At 40.1% G+C, this 20,665-nt stretch overlaps 1 long non-coding RNA gene across 1 annotated transcript in view; it reads right to left on the bottom strand.

Moving 5' to 3' along the window:
- Positions 1 to 9,755: 9,755 nt before the first annotated feature.
- The window catches only part of LOC122558676, a 23,769-nt gene continuing 12,859 nt past the window's right edge, over positions 9,756 to 20,665 (bottom strand). The window contains exons 3-4 of the long non-coding RNA XR_006314221.1: positions 18,072 to 18,212; positions 9,756 to 10,706 (exon numbers count right to left, since the gene is read on the bottom strand). This is a non-coding gene — a long non-coding RNA (uncharacterized LOC122558676). The remainder of the gene's footprint in view (positions 10,707 to 18,071; positions 18,213 to 20,665) is intronic.

Below are 20,665 nucleotides of genomic sequence, written 5' to 3'. Positions count from 1 at the left end.
CCAAAGGAGAACACCTGTTGCCAAGATGTGCTAATATGAATGCCAAGGGAATTAATTAACGGTCAATTAGAATTTCTTTTCTTTTTTTTCCCACTGAATCCACTGCAAACAAAGGTGAAGTTCCATGGATGCTGCATGGTCTTCCCTGACAGCTCCTTTCCTGAAGTGCAAATGTCGAGTATGTGTATAATTGTCTAACCTTATACCACTAGGGTTTTCAAAAGCTGTACAAATGTACATTGGCACTGTCCAATATTGTTGCTCGACTAGATTGTTTGAAAACTAGCAGGATAATTGAGAAAAAAAATTGAAGACCTAACTTATTTATATATAAGCCATAGTTGCTAAAGCCATATTGCATGTCTGCTTATCTATAAACAAAAAAAATGATATTTTTCCCAAGTGATTTATCAAAGCATGAACCATGATAACAATCTGTCATTATTACATTTCTACAATGATATAAAGCCTGCTCAGTACATCCATGAGAAACTGTCTCACAATCTATGAAGTCAGATTGAACAAATGCCTCCAATTTTACATCTTTCTGATGCATTTTGTTGTTTGTCATCCGAAGTCTCAAAGCCAAGTTACATTATTATATTGAACTTAATCTCAATCTATAAATTGGTCACTTTCTATTTGCATGATGCTTACTTGAAGAAAGCAAGTGTTCCGACGATTTGATGCTTCATGATTTAATTTTATTAAGATTTACATTTATACATATGTATCCCTAAAAATTCCTTGGAGCACAATCACAGCAGTTACGTTGATCACATGTTAGTTTGCAAGATATGTATGAAGGTATGTAACATTGGGCAGCAACATTAAACACCACAAGAGATAAATCTCACGTGCTCATCTGTCCCACGCAGGAAAACCACCCTACGCCAATCCAGTATGAGTGCAAGGAGCAGGAAGGGGAGATTGCACAGCTTCACACTACCTAAGCACATTCTCATTTCTAAGGGATTCAGCAGATAAGTAATAAAATATTGTAAAATATCTGCCCAATCCCTCTGAACTTGAACAAATTCCATTTCAAAATGCTGCCTGTTGTGGTGCTTAAAACATGGCAACTAAATATAAATGACATACATATCTGGAAGCTCTAGTTTGATAGTAATTTTTTTAACACAATATAAAGACTAATAGTAAAGTGGTTCCCGGTGCATTCAAAATTTTGAATGAATATGCGCTACAAAGTTCATTCCTGTAATTACATTTTGCTTGAAAATTCAAATCGAATGAAAGATTCCAATTTGACATTCTCAACGCATATAGTGGTTTACAACACTGTTCTCAAATCGCAGTTTGAAATTGATTTCCCTTGATCAAATGTGCATTTCAATATTCACTCCAGTATCACTGGCTCAGGGCTCATGAATCCACTTGGTTGTAATTTCTCCTGATTATTTTAAGTAAAATTGGCCTTTGAGTAACTCTCACCTAAACAATTTCAAATATTATGTGCAGGTTAAATCAATTCAAAGAAATCCTAGAAATTTAAAGCAAACTAGATTAACATTTAACCAAATCTTTATTCTGCCGTTTACTTGAACGGTTGCCTGACAGATGGAACAGTGGGAAGTCATGGATAATGTGTGAGATTGCCGTTATTTTTCTGCACAATGTCATCATTATCTTCCAGGCCTTGAAGAGGGTGAAATGCGTAAAAGAGGGACAAATATGGTAGGGGAGTGGTTGGGAACACATTATTCTGTGGGCTAACATCAAATTTATCATCATTTCTCATCAGACTCTCTTGAAAAACATGCACATGCAGCTTAACCAATCATTCATCTTCAAGCAGTGCTTTCCCTAGTGCCACAAAAGCTCCTCCTCACCCTACCTGACAAGCATGTTCATTAAGAGCAGTAAGTGTCCCAGATCCAGAGCTCAGAAATGGCACAAACATGTTCAGACTGCATTAACCAATCAAACTGAGGTAAGTGGCTGTGCTTTGCCCTGCCAAATCTATTTCCCTGCTGCCTGTCTCTAATCAGGTAGGGAGTGGAGACTATGCCAGGCTGGTAGTGTCCCAGTCTGTCCTTTGGAAAGATGCTTTATTATCCGGTCCCTGATGAACCACCCCCCAACCCCCACCAACCACCAACCCTTCCCCCCACCCCAGACCTCATGTTCAGCCCCATTTCCTTTCAATTGTTTCATCAGCCAAAAGCTGGTTTCTCATACCCGGTAAGTGACAAGCCTCAGACTCCTGCTGACTGGATAATCAAAGCCTTGTCAGACCTGTCAATATCCTGCAGATAGGATAGGACATGGTGAGGAGAAGTATCTGAAGCAGCCACACTCTTCACAGCTCCCACGGAAAAATACGATGCAAAAAACATGAGTAAACGCAACTGGCTGCACTTAATGTTTGTCATAAGGAGGGATTAATCGATTGTACTCCACTGGGACCCAGAACACACAGGCTTCTCTGCTTAGTTAAGAATCTATCCACTTCTAAATCATGACCCTGCTATAGTTTATAAGTCTTGATTTCCTGAATTATACTTACTTTACCTTTTATAAAAGATGGACCACTTCTAACCGTATTAAATTATATATTCAACTGGTATTTTGATAAAATTTATAAGATGAAGTTTTAGTCAAAAGAAATACTAACAAAATCTTTTTTTGTGTTTACTCCACAAGGTTTGTTGTGTTAGTTTTTAATCATTTAAAATGTGAGTAGCCTGGTGTAATTCAGTTCTTCTATCATGCCAGCCAAGACTTTCAAGCATCTGATGTGTTAAAATGTTGCAATGTAGGTGATCTTTATATTCAAAAGGTCATTGTTCATTTTTGGAAAAGTCCAAAAATTCATCAATTCATGAAAAATTAAGGGAAGGAAGAAAATTTTGTGGAAAAACGTAGACCGGTGTGGGAAGGGTAATAGCAATTAATGATACCAACATAATTATATATTGAAAAATCCTGGGTGGTTGTGGGTGTAGCACAGTGCATGTGCATCTTTTTGCTGGCTTATTTTGATGAAATGTGATGGTTTTACAGAGATGCAGTGTCTGAATAGTTTGTCATAATAAGTAGAATATACAGGCTGAGCAGACTACACAGGTGAGCAGACAGTGACAGTACTTATAATTAAAAAGATGGATGAATGACATCAGGAGACAAAAATTACAGGTTTATTCTAGAGCACGTTCTGACATCAGAACCAGAAAAATACACAGCTTTTTTTTCCCCTAAAATATACCATAGGTTTAAGCCTGCTGCATAAATCTTATAATCCATTAGTGGTAACTGGATCTGATTTATTTGAAAACATCTCATTTTAAACCCTTTCCACTGAAGGATATACACTGATGCAGTTGTGACTTGTTTTATTCAAATAATCTGTTAAGATCCTTTATTCAAAATGTTTAATATTAGATTTCTGGCATTTTATTTCATTATTGTAGGTAGTGTGTCAACCAAGATGTTGACTGAGTTACTCTCAGGCCAGTATGTTCTCAATTAATGTTTAAAAAAAAGAGGTTACACAATTTGCAGTGCAAATTCTAGAAAAGACCTTCGTCTACCTTATTTATATTTTAATATTGAACCTGGGTTCAATCTAGTGTCATTCTTGCCAAAGTAACATAAAACCAACCTAAAAACACACCCTAGGATTCATGTCTCCATAACTGGCTTTACAAGAGACTGTGGTCAGTTTAAGCATTTAAAAGGTATTCTCAGGATCCTCTGCCATTACTTAATGATATGAACAGGAGATGGAAGATTCAAATGGCTTCATCTCATGTTACGTCACATTCATGCCCATGTAAGCCTTGTCACTTGTCCAAGATGTCCTACACTGATTGCCCTTGTACCTCTGTCGCATTACCTCAGAATTATTTCAGCTGCTAATGTAAAGAAAGTAAAAGTTGGCTTGGAGAAAGTGCAACCTGTAAAAGCATTTCTGTACGATATTGCAGCAGACAAATCCCAGGCCATTAGCATTGCAAAACACACCCCTCTTGCAATGCTCTTTCCCAGCTGTCTCCTAGCTCAATTACAGCAGCCAGTTCTGCTGCCAAGCATCTACCATCACAGAAAATCTTACAAATTCTTGGAAATATGAAAGGCTTTGATATGAATTTTTAGAGTAGGTACATTTTTTTTACATTGTCTTATTTATTCCATGATTCAAATTTGCTGATTTTTTTTTGCCAGAATTCACTGTACAGTGCCCCATCACATTGTTATACACAGTGATCAGAAACATGCTGGCATTTTTCCAAAACAATTGAAAGTGTCAAAATATAATTGCATTCTGAAAACGCGAGCAATGTGTGGTGAAATGATCAGAGACCAATAGATGGTCAAAGGTCATCACTGTCTGCTGTTTAGAAATAGAAACTTTAGGATGGATTTTTTTTATATATGCATATTGAAAGGGACTTCAAGTTTCCTGCTCCATACAGATTTGTTTCTAGTACGCTCTAATAGCAGAATAAGAACATTTTAATCTTTTAGTGCTGTAATGTTATTTTCATATGATTTATAAAGTAGAAATATTTACTTATTATAAACCAATGTAGAAAACCTAATAAAGCTTTAAACTTCTGACATGAGACAAAAACTGGTTGTAATTTCAGAAAATAAAATGTAATGCAGGCAAGTCTAGTTTATTCTGCATTTATTGGATTGAGATTAGTTAATTTTATTGGCTTGACATTTGCATGGCTACTCTGGGATATAGTGTCCTAAATGAAAGATCATCTCACTCAAGTACAAATATTGCTTTCTGAACACTATCAATGTTCTCACCCCACCACTTACATGGCTAATTCAGCAGGTGGAAAGGTATGTATGAGGACCTGTCCCTTAAGTGTATGTTTAGCAAACTTAAAACAAAATGATTATTTCCATTAACTGAAGAAAAATTAATCAGGCTGCAAACTTCTACTGTTAAAAATACAATGTGCTTTAATGAGGCATTAAAAACAAGTAAATATTCTTCAGGCTATTATTTGGGTATGTAAGCTTCCATATTGAATGGAAAGTGTACTTATGTATCACAAAATTTGATTAATTTAATATTTTAGGAGAATGCATGTGAAATTTTTGAAGAAGCAATTTGCCTTGCTAAAGTGTCTTGTGGGATACTTTTATCAGCTACAGTGTCTCTGTATTACTAACCTAATTTTAAATTTGGATATAAAATTACCCTAGTTGCTAAATGCAGCAACATTGTAAATGCATTCAATAAGAACATAATTACAATTTCACTGCATGCAGTGACAAAAGCCATTCCCTCCCATAATCTAACCAACAAAGTCATAGCAAAAGCTCATGTTCCAACATATGCTCACCCTAGTGGTCAAAATTAGCAATGAACAGAGTTATCAAAGAAGACATTTCTGGCAGAACTGACTAGAAATCCCCTGTTATGTGACAGTACTTTAAATCGGGTCATAGTTAAAATCAAAATTGAATTGTTCTTCATAAAATTAACTACCAACTTGATATCTGTTATGTAGTAGAAACTTTCTGAATAGTGTCATCACAACCACACAAAGAGGCAGCTCTACTCAGGTTTCATTTTCAGATTAATTAATTCAGATTTAAATTTAATCAAAATTCAGAGAATTCAAATTCTAAGCTCCTCTCTAAGCTTAGATATATTTGTATTTTAATTTATTCATTTGTAAGTTGTGGGCATTGCTAGCTGACCAGCATTATTGCCTGCCCCAACTGCTCTTGAGAAGGTGGTGGTGAGCTGCCTTCTTGAACTGCTGCAGTTCACCTGCTGTGGGTTGACCCACAATGCCCTTATGAAGGCAATTCCTGGAGTTTGACCCACTAACAGTGAAGGAATGGCAATATATTTCTAAGTCAGGATGGTGAGTGGTTTGGAGGGGAACTTGAAGGTGGTGGTGTTCCTATATATCTTCTACCCTTGTCCTTCTAGATGGAAGTGGTTGTTACTTTGGAAAGTGCTGCCTGAGCATCTCTGGTGAATTTCTATAGTGCATTTTGTGGGTAGTAGACACTGCTGCTATGGAGTATCAGAGGTGGAGGAGTGAATGCTTGTGTATGAGATGCCAATCAAGCTGGCTGATTGGCCTGGATGGTTCAAGCTTCTGGAGTATTTTTTGGGGTTGCACTCATCTAAACAAATGGGGAATATTCCATCAAACTCCTGACTCCTGCCTAGTAGGTGGTAGACAAGGAGTCAGGAGGTGAGTTAGTTGCTGCAATATTCCTAATTTCTGACCTGCTCTCGTAGCCACTGTGTTTATGTAGTGAGTCCAGTTGAGTTTCTGGTCAATGGTAATCTGTAGAATGTTGATAATGGGGAATTCAGTGATGGTAACACCACTGAATGTCAAGGGGTAGTCGTTAGATTGTCTCTTATTGGAGGTAGTCATAGCCTGGCAGTTGTGTATTGTGAACGTTACTTGCCACTTGTCAGTCCAAGCGTGGATATTATCCAGATCATGTTGCATTTGAACATGGACTGCTTCAGCATCAAGGAGTTGCAAATGATGCTGACCATTGTGCAACCATCTGTAAACATCCCACTTCTGACACCATGATGGAGGGAAAGTTATTAATAAAGCAGCTGAAGTTGGTTAACCTAGGACACTACCCTAAGTAACTCCTGTTGAGATATCCTGGAGCTGAAATGACTGACCTCCAACAACCATGACCATCTTCGTATGTGTCAGGAATGACTCCAATTAGCGGAGAGTTTGTCCCCTGATATCCACTGCTTCCAGTTTTGCAAGAGCTCTTTAATGGCACATTTCGTTGAATGCAGCCTTGATGTCAAGGTCTATCACTCTCACCTCACCTCTGGAATTCAGCTCTTTCGTCCTTGTTTAAATAAAGGCTGAAATGATGTCAGGAGCTGAGTGGCCCAGGCAGAACCTAAATTGTGTGTCACTGAGCAGGTTATTGCTGAGCAGGTGCTGCTTTATAGCATTGTTGATGACACTTTCCATCACTTTACTGATGACTGAGAGTGGACTGATGGGGCAGTAATTGGCCTGGTTTAATTTGTCCTACATTTTATATATATAGGACATACCTTACATCTTGATATAATTCCCATCAAGTTGGGGGGGAAAGCAAAGAGAAATTAAATTGACCACTAAGAAGTAAATTACCTCAAAGGCATAAATAAGAGTCCTTATAACTGGACTTTAAGATTCTGGATTTATGTTAATTTTATTGGAACCAGGACTGAAGCTCTTTTGAGGAATACACAAAACTATGCTCTGCGAATTTCAAGTTTTTCATCAAATTGTACTGATTTTTAATTGAGTATGTGTACATTAGTAATGGGTAAGCTGACAGTTGTGACTTGAATCAGACAATAGCCAATGTATATATTTGGACAGAGGCCTGATCACGGTCACTTTGGAAAGTGGGTTCACCAAAATTGGAAGTGATGTTGAATCATATTCAGTACCGGATTTATAATTCAGCAGCATGATTGCTTTTACCAGGTCTTTAATGATGTTGCTTTGATTGTTTTGTATAGAGGTTAAGGTACAGTGGATTATCCACAGGAGAATTTCTTGTTTGCTAGTTCTTCAGACTTAACTAAGTGATAAACTAAAATACAAATTGAACTAGGTATCTAAACAGTGAGCAACTGTGATTAATTGATGTGTTGTGGTCCAGAGAAAAGGTGTCTCTGCGACATCTTGTGACATTGCTTTAAAATGGTGATCACCATCAGTTCACAGATTTCAGATCTTCTCCCTCTCCCTAGACTTTAATTGATTGTTTTAAAGTGTTACTGCCACCACTAGAAGTAAAGGTTGCAAATGATGAAATAAAACTTGGCTGCTTTCATGCTACCAGTTTTTTACTTCAGTACACAATACTAAGAATAAAAGCCTTAGAGTTTTCTCCAGATGATTGCTATATCTCTGTATGGAATCAAACTTAAGAATGAATTTGTTGGCATCATTAGTTAGAACACTCAATGTTACAGTATTGATGAAATAACATCCATGCCCTGTGCACACCAGATATCATATTTTGAGCAGATTCTTATCAAGCGCTCTGGGAGAGTGCATCGGTAATATGCAAAGTGGGCAGATCAGTGCCAGTCAGCGTGCAACACTGTTTTTGCTCTAATGATGCCATCTTTAATCTGAATGTTCCAGCCAGTTAACACTATGTTTTTAATCTTGAATAGCTGAATATACACTCAAGCCAATGTTATTCCCATAGGATTATCAAACTTTCAAGTGAGCTTGATTGATCTCTACTAGCTGATTTTGAATTAGTAAATGTGATTGGAGGTTAGTTATTGATATTTAATAATAAAAAGAATCTACTGGTAGTGATGTGGCACTTGGTGAAGGCCCTCACTTCAAGTGTTCTGACTTGCTACTTGCTCCATTCATTGGTGATGTTAATATCATTTCCCTTGATCTGCAACATTACAGGGAAATTGAGCAGAACCAACATGAGCGGCTCAAAGAGAGTGGAGGTGAGTTCTGAGTAGGAGACCATTCCTATTGACAGTCATCAAAGAACGTTTCTTTAATTTCAACCTCAGTGAGGAACAGTAAGTACAATGTGTTCATTTCTCAAAGGAAGTTTCATTGATGTATGCCATAAATTACACGGACAACTACAGCCTTGGATCAGGAAATGGATGACATTGCCAGTGACCGTAAAGATGACCAGGGCATTGAAATTCTTCATGTTGATCTCCTCTCGGGCTTTAGCAGGGTACATCTCCAACACTTTTCAGTTCACTGCCCAGAGGTGTACCAGGAAGAAAACTGATGCTCTATTTGCAAAGAGAGGGGAATACATTGCATTCCCTTTGTCTTGAGAGAAGCAGATGGAAAACACATGTGATTTCCTCATGGCGTATGGTGCCAATGATATCTCATCTAACTTCAGAAATGTATCACAACCACAAAGAATTCCTCTCCCTCCATGTCCAGCTGGTAAAGGTAAAGTCACCAGAGTCTTACTGGATCATTGGGTTGTTCTCTCATTAGAGAGAGATGATTGGTGGTTTAACCTGAAGGTCATCACACCTCAGGGGAAGGGGGTTTTGAGAAAGAGAGTTCTTCATTGTAACCTCAGCCAGTACAGGAATTGTACCCACACTGTTGACATTACACTACATTAAAAACCAGCTATTCAGTCAACTAAGCGGCACAACCTTACTCAGTATCTCATGCAGGTTTAGTAAATGGTATCCAGTATCTCAACAGCAGTCAGGGTGACTTTATTCTCTGGCAGTTGGCTGCACCATCAGTATTTGGGTCATCACGCAAAGTCCAAGTTGACCTACTGAGGTGCCACATTCTTAAACCATCTCTCATCCACAAACCATATACATGTGGGCAGCATTGCAAGAGTCACATTGCCCACGTAAACTCCTATGGAACAGACCACTTGATATGTTAGCACTTCTACTACATGAAAAACTTGACAGGAGTCTTGCAATACTCTCCGAAGACTGTATCACGATTCATCATAATCTTCTGTATCATGCAATACCTCGTTCACCTGAGGACATAACTCTCACCCCACCAGGTATATAGTCCACAATTGAAGAGAAGGAGGAACAGGAAGACCAGTTGGGCAGTTTGTGTTTGGCTTATCCAACTGAAGTACCAGTGAACACTGCCCAAATTTTCTATTCACTGACAATGACAACAAGTCCTTGAATGCAATAGTGAAATAAAATCATCACAAAACAAATATTCCAAACTTATTTTGTTAATGAACCTACTTAATTTTCTACATTGGTTTCAACTAATGAACATGATTTGTTCATATGCCTTTGTCCTAGTGAAGTTATGCAGTCCTACCCCAAGAGCAACAACAGGAATGGTGGAAGGTGGGACGACTACAGATTGTCTTGCAATATGTTACTTTGAGCAGTCCTGGCACTGGAAGGGTCAGGTTTAGGTTGCATGGATGGTAGCATGTTTGTGCTAATTGGTGGACAGACAACTACTCACACTGCAGAGTTATGGTGGTAGCAGGAGAAATGCTATCATCTCAAGAGAAATGCCAGCAAGTTCGTGCTGCATGGAGTAGCACCTTAGCAAGCCTAGCAATATGTTGGAGGCAACCTGCCAGGCTTTTATGAGATCCTATTAGGCCCTTAGAATAGACAGAGCAGCAATGTGAGCAAGTGTGTCAGCAAGTTGGATGGTCATGGTAACAAGTTGCATGTGGATAGTCTCCTGCTGGGCTTCCATTGCAGTGCTCAGTTGTTGCCTGGTTCTGCTTGAGCTGCAGTGGAAGCTGAGGCAAGGGCTATCAAATGCTGCATCATGGGTATTTCTGTGGAAGTGCTAATGGAGTGAATCACCAACTCCACGTGAGAATGGATAGGCTACAAGTCTCTGTGCCAAGTATGATGGAGCCAGACTCCTCTATGCTCTATTCCAGGGACTGCAGACTCTTTGGCAAGCCTAGCTCTACGTGCTAAACCTCATATGAGTCCAGAGCAGAACCATGTAAAATCTTGCCCTCTGTTGAGCTGGGAAGTGGGACCACCATTCTCTCCAATGCTGGTTACAGATCAGATTCAACATCCTCAGATCACACCTTTAAGCTATCCTCTATAGAACGGACATTGTTAGTTTCTGAGAGCTGGTTGCAATTACAAGGACAAGTTAAAATATTTATTCAATCAGTCTCTTCCTCCTCTTCTACATTGTGCTCTGATTGGTCAGCTTGCAGCTCTTAGGCATCTGAAAAGAGAAAGGCACAAGGTTTAAAGATCATAGGGTGCAGAAAATAACAAAAAGGCAAGATGTTATGTTACCTGTAGCTTAGAAGAGATTGTTGGCTGAGGGTGAAGTTTGATGTGACAAGACAGAATTCATCACCTTCAATCTTTTGGGCCTCATAACTGGCCACTCCCTCAGCCATTGTCTCTTCCTTTATGGGGAGAAGTATTTCTTCCATCAGGGTAAGGGCAAACAGATGTACCTATCCCCTGCCTGAGGGTGTGTACCACCTTATACTGCATAGAGTGAGAGTGAGAGTGAGAGTGAGAGTGAGAGTGAGAGTGAGAGTGAGAGAGTGAGGCTTACAGCAGTGTTGTGTGTGATGTGAAACTATGGTAATGAATTGTTGTTGATTAAGATGTTCAGAAGATGAGAGAAGCATATTTGGTGACTTGAATAGTGTGTAGGGCTATAACAGTTCATTCGTAAGGATGCAGCAGTTGAAAATGCTTTCACGAACCTTGATGCTGCATTTTGGTCCTTGGAAGTACACATGCTGTGATTTATATCTGCTCTCACTGCCTTTGCAGTATCTGTCTGGAGGGTCAGCTACTTTTCTGTGGAGACAGTACCTCACTCTCATGTCCATCTCCTGTATTGGAGAACTTTACAGCATGTTCTCTGCCTTGTTGCTCTGTCCTTGCACTGTAGATACTTTTCTCCAGTCATTTCTAGTACCTGCTCCACCCAAAATTCAACCCCATTGAAGGCCTTTAAAGGCTATCAGTAGTTCAGGTTTGATCCAAATAAAGCTTACCTCTCTTCACTTTGCACCCTTCGATGTAGAACCGGAGTAGTGAGGCTGGTGACAGCTGCATGCTATAACCTGCCCAGTCTGGAGGAACACACATTGGTTAATTGCACCATGATTTCTGCAACCATTTCTGGGCCTTGTCAAGTTTTGCAGCAAATGTTTATGTGTCATGGAACAGCAGGGAGATGAGATCTTTCCTAAAAATATACATCCCCTGAGGTGACGAGAGCAACACATATCATTTGCATATCAACACAAGCCAACATTTAGACTTTTGCAGAGTCTTGCTGCTCTGCTTTCTTTTCTAGCTGTGACATATTGAATCTCTCAAACTCTTCAATAGCTAGAAATGCATCCATCAAAGACTGATGGTTGCAGATGCATTTCTGCACATTGGATCTACCCGAGAGTTTCTTTCTATGCTGCAATTGCAAGTTAGAACCCTCTGCTCCCATTCAGTTCTCCAGAGACACACCACCAGTGTGTCAAACCTGCTAGGTGTTCTTCTTTGTTCATTTTCTGTTTGAAATGTTGTTCAAATTGCTTTACCTTTTCTCAGAAGAAAGCTTGGAATTATTTCTGTTGTGGTTATTCTTTTTACGTCAAGCAAAAGAGGACTCAGATGTACAGTTTAACTTAGAGTTTATTCAAACAACCTCAGTCTTAGACTGGCTAAACAAAATTCTGTCTAGTACTGTCTGATATCTCCCCAATTTCTGTCCAATCCCATGTCTGTCTAATACACAGAGAAAAACATCAACCTTTATCCTCCACAATCACATATGTATACATTGTTCACATTTCATTCTCATTCAATAAACAGAAAACTTCTGTCCTAATTATTTCTCTTATCCTGCCTACAGGTATCTATTGACAACTCTCTATTCTGCTCTCAGGTTGATACAGGCCTTGGAGAGGAACCTCGTACACTCTAATACTTTCTGCTGACATGGACCCTAAGGATCAAGCTTAGAGTGGTGCTGGAAAAGCACAGCAGGTCAAGCAGCTTCCGAGGAGCAGGAAAATCGACATTTTGGGCAGGAGCCCTTCGTCAGGAGCCCCTTTTTTGACAAACCTTATTTATTTCCCACTTTTAATTCAAAAGCTTAAAATAATCTTTAGCTTTGAGAGCTGAAATGACCTATGCCTATTGACGAACAGTTTGATTTGATACCGATTTCTCTGCCTGTTCACTGCAACCACATAAAAATTACCAATTCACCCATTGTAACACAGTGGCTTGTCATGGAATAGAACCTTGCACCTTTACCACTCACATTTATTCTTGACATTTGCAAATCATGGCTGTAGAAACATTGGTAGAAATCCATTCATATGCTTAGATGGATTGCCTTTTATTTATTGCTAGTCTGAGTAATGGCACTGTCATTTCTGACTGGTATGGTGGCAATGGAACCATTCCAATGGTTGTAGTTTGATTACTAACAAAACGAGAAATTGTGCACTGAACCCTGAAATCTTTATGAAAGAGTATATAGATCATTGACATTTTTTTTTCTCAATTTACGGGATTGAGGAGTAAGAGAAGCAGGCAATACCAATCCACCTGATATTGGTTGTATTACATAATGGCACTGTCATTTCTGACTGGTATGGTGGCAATGGAACCATTCCAATGGTTGTAGTTTGATTACTAACAAAACGAGAAATTGTGCACTGAACGAACCCTGAAATCTTTAAGAGTATATAGATCATTGACATTTTTTTTTCTCAATTTACGGGATTGAGGAGTAAGAAAAGCAGGCAATACCAATCCACCTAATATTGGTTGTATTACATAAGCTTATGGTAGGTGGACCTGAAATATTTTAAGTGGAATAGAGTCATTATTTCAATATAACAAAACAAATCTATCTCAACGTAATAGTTTTACAACTTTGTTCTTTGTTTGGAGCTGCCGGAAGAATAAATCCATACCTCAATATATTCATGTGTTAATTATGATGGGATTAGAAGGTATTGACTGAAAAGCCATGTAGAAATATTCGAAGAAATCATCTATTACAAACTGACCTTAGTCACATTTCGAAGCACTTCCAATTTTTTTCAAAAAGCAGCTGAAACTAATTGTTTTGAAATGTTATACGCAATTCAGCAATCTATAGCAAAAGTGAATAAAATCCAAAATCTATTCTGATTGTCTGCCCAAGTTCAACAATTTAGTCTAGGATATCAATCAGTATCTATTTTATTCCATCTACATAAAATTTCCCTTAGCAATAATGAGTTTACAATATTATGAGTCAACCTGTGTCTCCATTTTTCATTAAAGATGGTGTAAGTAAAGGCTCTCTGTAAGTAAAGGGAACATTCTTTGAAGCCATAGTGATTGTAATTTGTCTGAAGCAAGAATGAAAATATTTACAACAATCCAATAGTCCATAGTAAGGCCTGTTTATGATCAGGCCATTGTTAACATTACATTCTATGTCCCTCTATTAGTTTAAACTTCTTTTAGCGTGCTGTTATTCTTACCTTTGTAGTGTCATTATTGCCAGGAAAATAACATTAATCAGTAAATGCAACCAAGTTAGATTATAACAGAGAAAACATTTCTATTTTTGTCCAGTAGAAGACACTAAGTGCTCTACATTTATTTCACATGGGTATGTAGGATGTGTGTGTGTGTGTGTGTGTGTGTGCGCGCACGCGCACGTGTTCAAACTCAAAGAATGACATGCTGAACATTTAATTGTCGTAGACTCTCCCAAAGCTATTCCATCTCCTGAGGAAAGGTTCTATAATGTTTATCCTTGTCCTCCCAGAGGTAAATCAAAAAAAAGCCTCAGAATATCTATTTGAACTTGTGTTATTTATCCATGAATGGTTGTTTTCCTCAGAATAACATTTCTAAGGTCCCAGTAGTTCAGAAACAATAATGTTCCAAAATGAATTTGATCTGCTTATCTGTACTTATTCCTTACAGCCCTCTGTCTTGTTTTCAGACAGATAGTTTCCAAGCTCTTTCTGAAGTCTTACATGGTATTAGCTGATTCAATCAGATTCATTCTAAATATTCTCAGTTTCATGGGTTAAAATTTCTTTCTAATCTTAACTTTTAATCTCCTAACTGTTTGGAGTTTGGCTAGTTTGCATCTGTCTGTTTGCATGACCATACAGTTTCATGTTCTTTATTTCAGCTATTGCTTCATTATCACTCATCTTGTTTTTGTCCTCTCTGATATGGTTGTAACAAGTCCATGGAACACAGACATGAGGATGTCCAGTACACATCCATAAGATTATTTAGGTTTCACTATCCTGTGCTGAATAGTTTTGCTATTCTAGTATCCCTCTGAAGAACAGATATAATGTGAACGTATCTTCAGGTTTTAACTTCTACTGATTGTACTCAAAACATCAAACACTACTCAATGCACGAAGCCTCCATTGCTCATCAAGAAGCACAGATCCCATGCATTGATCAACTCCACATCACTGTCATTCACTCATCTCACCTCAAGCATCAGCTTCCACATACTTTCAGCAATTCAGCTCTGGCAGAAATATGACCCTTTGTAGCACTTCTCTGGCACCTTCCCTCAGAGGACTAATTGACACAGAGTCACAGAGATGTACAGCATGGAAACAGACCCTTCGGTCCAACTCATCCATGCCAACCAGATATCCTAGATAAATATAGTCCTTTTTGCCAACATTTGGCCCATATCTTTCTAAACCCTTCCTATTCATATACCCATTAGATGCCTTGTAAATGTTGTAATGTGACAGGAGGAAGGAGGAAGTAGCATAGTACCATTCAGGGACAGGCAATATTGCACACGCTCAGTCCCTTAAAATACGCAGTGTTGTGAATTATTAGTATCGTAGAATTTCTGGCCATTGCAGGAAGTATCAGTGGGACAACATGTTTCCAGTATATGCAGTTTTCTAACTCCTGCTTCATTGTTATCACATAATCAAGTCTGGAGTACAAAATGCAGGAGGTGTTATCATAAACCACTTGTCTTTCACCTAATCTCTCTTTCCGCATCCCATCTTTCCCTTTTATGTTTTTTTTTGTGCTAAGCCTGGCCAGGCCATGTAACCTGACAATTTGACCAACTTAAAGAGTGAATGGCTGATGAGGGAGCTCTGGCTCTTCATCTGAGACTCACAGCCACCAGTTCAGATACTGGCACAGCACACACTTTAGAAAGTATCATGAAGGCGGGATCAACAGGGGTGAATCATTGGACATAAGTGGGCAGTGACAATGCAAGAGGAAAAATCAATGCATATATCAGATCTTGAAAGGTTTAAGTCACTCAAGTTCAGCCGCAGAAGACTCAGAAAAGGATCTTTATAGATTGAGTAGCTGAAAATTGAAACACCTCCAGAAGCCAGTATCCCATCACAAAGTCACCCTTTATTTACACATGAAAAATCCTTGACACTGATCCAGCTCCTTCAGAGCCAACTCTCAGAGTGAACGGGATGTCTGACACACTTGTTTATGTCTGTTAGTCAGGGCTTTCTGATTGGGTTGTTCATCTGGTCCAGTCAGGGAACTCATTCCACCTGGCTGACCTCATCACAATTACCTCAAAAATGTTTGACCGCAAGTCATAGGAGCAGAAGTAGGCTTTTCACCCCATTGTGTTTGCTCCACTATACATGGCTGATCTGATAAGCCTCAACCTCACTTTCCTTCCTTGTATCCATGACTTCTAATTGCTTTTCTTGATAAAATTCTAACTCAGCTTGAACGTACTTAATGATTCACTCTCTACAGCCCTCTGTGATAAAGAATTTCAAAGACTCATTATCCGCTGTGGAAAAAAAACTTTTCATTTTTTGAAGAAGTAGTAATGAGGGCAGAATGGTGGACATGATTTTTATGGACTTCAGTAAGGCATTTGACAAGGTTCCCCACTGGAGACTGGTTAACAAGCATAGATCTCATGGAATACAGGGAGAACTAGCCATTTGGATACAGAACTGGGTCAAAGGTAGAAGACAGAGGATGGTGGTGGAGGGTTGTTTTTTAGATGGAGGCCTGTGACCAGTGGAGTGTCACAAGGATCGGTGCTGGGTCCACTACTTTTTGCCATTTACATAAATGATTTGGATGTGAGCATAAGAAGTACAGTTAGTAAGTCTGCAGATGACACCAAAATTGAGGTATAGTGGACAGCGAAGATGATTATCTCAGATTATAACGGGATCTTGATCAGATGGGCCAATGGGCTGAGAAGTGGCAGATGGAGTTTAATTTAGATAAATGTGAAGTGCTGCATTTTGGGAAACAAATCTTAGCAGGACATATACACTTAATTGTAAGGTCCTCGGGAGTGTTGCTGAACAAATAGACCTTGGAGTGCAGGTTCATAGCTCCTTGAAAGTGGAGTCGCGGGTAGATAGGATAGTGAAGGCGGCGTTTGGTATGCTTTCCTTTATTGGTCAGAGTATTGAGTACAGGAGTTGGGAGGTCATGTTGTGGCTGTACAGGACATTAGTTAGGCCACTGTTGGAATATTGCGTGCAATTCTGGTCTCCTTCCTATCGGAAAGATGTTGTGAAACTTGAAATGGTTCAAAAAGGATTTTCAAGGATATTGCCAGAGTTGGAGTATTTGAGCTACAGGGAGAGGCTGAACAGGCTGGGGCTGTTTTCCCTGGAGTGTTGGAGGCTGAGGGGTGACCTTATAGACGTTTATAAAATCATGAGGGCATGGATAGGATAAATAGACCTGGCGTAAGGGAGTCCAGAACTAGAGGGCATAAGAATCGGGTGAGAGGGGAAAGGTATAAACGAGAGCTAAAGGGCAACTTCTTCATGAAGAGGGTGGTATCTGTATGGAATGAGTTGCCAGATGAAGTGGTACAATTACAACATTTAAAAGACATCTAGATGGTTATATGAATAGGAGGGCTTTGGAGGGATATGGGCCAGGTGCTGGCAGGTAGGACTAGATTGGGTTGGGATATCTGGTCAGCATAGATGAGTTGGACTGAAGGGTCTGTTTCTGAGCTGTACATCTCAATGACACTGTCTCAATTGGCAGACCCCTGACTCTGAGATTATGCCCTCTCGTCCTTAACTGTCTGACAAGGGAAATAACCTCTATGTGTCTACAATCTCAAAGCCGCCTATGAATCTTGACAGAAAACAAAGAACTGTGGATGCTGTAAATCTGAAACTGAAACAGAAATTGCTGGAAAAGTTCAGCAGGTCTGGCAGCAACTTCAGGGTCACTGGACTCAAAATGTTGACTGTTTTCTGTCCACAGATGCTGTCAGACCTGCTGGGTGTCTCCAGCTATTTCTAAAAGGCTTGTATGTTTCTTCTAGGACAAAGTGTGTGCGCACAGAGATACTTGTTGAATTAACCATTGCTGTCAAAGAGTTCAGCTCCTTGGCACAGAGCATTGTTCAGATTTTGAGCTGAGCCATTCCAAAGTAATAATGATGGCTAATTCCCATGACAACACTTGAGAACTTAGCTGTGATGCAGTGTCTGATGAAAAATGGCTCAGTTTCCATTGCAGCGCAGTAGAAACTTGCTAATGTTTAATGATTGCAGTGGAAGCTCTGAAAAAGGTCACATACCTCTGCTTGTTGCTGCTTCATCTATGATCTTCCCTCCCTCATAAGATCAGAGATGGGGTGCTTGTCAATGGTTGCACAATGTTCAGCACCATTTGTGACTCATCAAATACTGAAGAAGTCCATGTTCAAATGCAAGGTGATCTAGAAAATATCCAAGCTTGGGCTGACAAGTGGCAAGTAACAATCATGGCACACAAATGCCAGGGGCTACGACCATCACAAATAAGAAACAATCTAACCACCACACCTTGACATTTAATGGTGTTACCAACATTGAACCCCCCATTATCAACATCATTGGGGTTACCATTGATTACATTGATTAGTCCCACTACATAAACACAGTGGCTGCAAGAGCAGGTCAGAAGCTCGGAATGATGCGGCAAGTAACTTACCCCTGACTCTTAACGTCTGTCCACAAGGCACAAGTCATGAGTGTGATGGAATATTCCCCACTGGCCCTGATTGAGTGCAGCTCAACCACACTCAAAAAGCTAGACACCATCTAGGATTGGCACCATATCCACAAGCATCCCCTCCCTCCACCATTGATGTTCACTAGCAGCAATATGTACTATCTATAAGATGCTCTGCAGAAATTCACCAAAGATTCCGACCAAGCACCTTCCAAATCAAAGGCCACTTCCACCTAGGAGGACAAGGGATGCAAATATTTGGGAACACCACCACTTACAAGTTCCCCTCCAAGCCACTCCTCATCCTGACTTTGAAATGTGTCACAGTCCTTTCAGTGCTGCTGAGTCATAATCCTGGAATTCCCTCCCTAATGGCATTGTGGGTCAACCCACAGCAGGTGGACTGCAGCAGTTCAAGGAGGCAGCTCACTACCACCTTCTCAAGGGCAACTAGGGACAGGCAATAAATGCTGGGCCCAGCCAGTGACTCTCACATCCCATGAATAAATAAAAAAAGTAAAACCAGTTTGGTAATGTACAGGCTCAGACTTTTGTCATCACGGCTCTGAATAGAATCGTTCAAAGGAGGTTGCACTTCTGACAATCATTTGTGATCTGTGCTCCAACAAATTACTAAAATCATTGAGGCACCACCCACAGGAGTAGCAGTGGCTCTTTGTGGCAAGAACCTGTTCTACTCCATCAGGATAACTGCATTTATGCTTGTGCTATTATTACACTGCTAGTCCTCTTGCCACTCAAGCCAGGCTATTACCATCCATGCCCATGTGAGTCATAGAGATGTACAGCATGGAAACAAACCCTTTGGTCCAACCCGTCCATGCCGACCAGGTATCCCAACCCAATCTAGACCCATCTGCCAGCACCTGGCCCATGTCCCTCCAAACACTTCCTATTCATATACCCATCCAAATGCCTTTTAAATGTTGCAATTGTACCAGCCTCCACCACTTCCTCTGGCAGCTCATTCCATACACGTACCACCTTCTGCATGAAAACGTTGCCCCTGAGGTCTCTTTTATATCTTTCTTCTCTCACCCTAAACCTACACCCTCCAGTTCTGGACTGCCCAACCCCAGGGAAAAGACTTTGTCTATTTACCCTATCCATGCCCCTCATAATTTTGTAAACCTCCATAAGGTCACCCCTCAGCCTCCGACGCTCAAACTCTAGTTTAGTCTGCAAGGCCATCACACGAGGTTGCCACAGGGTACCGTTACTTGAAATAGACAATAGACAATAGGTGCAGAAGTAGGCCATTCTGCCGTTCGAGCCTGCACCACCATTCATTATGATCATGGCTGATCATTCCTAATCAGTATCCTGTTCCTGCCTTATCTCCATAACCCTTGATTCTGCTATCCTTGAGAGCTCTATCCAACTCTTTCTTAAACAAATCCAGAGACTGGGCCTCCACTGCCTTCTGGGGCAGAGCATTCCACAGAGCCACCACTCTCTGGGTGAAGAAGTTTCTCCTCATCTCTGTCCTAAATAGCCTACCCCTTATTTTTAAGCTGTGTCCTTTGGTTTGGGACTCACCCATCATCAGCGGAAACATGTTTCCTGCCTCCAGAGTGTCAAATTCTTTAATAATCTTATACGTCTCAATCAGATCCCCTCTCAGTCTTCTAAACTCAAGGGTATACAAGCCCAGTCGCTCCAATCTTTCAACATAAGATAAACCCGCCATTTCAGGGATTGACCTCATGAACCTACACTGCACTCCCTCAATAGCCAGAATGTCTTTCCTCAAATTTGGAGACCAGAACTGCACACAATATTCCAGGTGCGGTCTCACCAGAAGAGAACCTCTTTGCTTCTATACTCAATCCCTCTTGTTATGAAGGCCAGCATGCTATTAGCTTTCCTCACTACCTGCTGTCCCTGCATGCTTGCCTTCATTGACTGGTGTACAAGAACACCCAGATCTCTTTGTACTGCCCCTTTACCTAACTTGACTCCATTTAGGTAGTAATCTGCCTTCCTGTTCTTGCCACCAAGGTGGATAACCATACATTTATCCACATTAAACTGCATCTGCCATGCATCTGACCACTCACCTAACCTGTCCAGGTCACCCTGTAATCTCCTAACATCCTCCTCACATTTCACCCTGCCACCCAGCTTAGTATCATCAGCAAATTTGCTAATGTTACT

The sequence above is a fragment of the Chiloscyllium plagiosum genome, chromosome 17, assembly GCF_004010195.1.
Source record: "Chiloscyllium plagiosum isolate BGI_BamShark_2017 chromosome 17, ASM401019v2, whole genome shotgun sequence".
Taxonomy (NCBI): Eukaryota; Metazoa; Chordata; class Chondrichthyes; order Orectolobiformes; family Hemiscylliidae; genus Chiloscyllium; species Chiloscyllium plagiosum.
The sequence above is the reverse complement of the archived record's forward strand: the minus strand, read 5'-3'. Positions and strand labels throughout refer to the sequence as shown.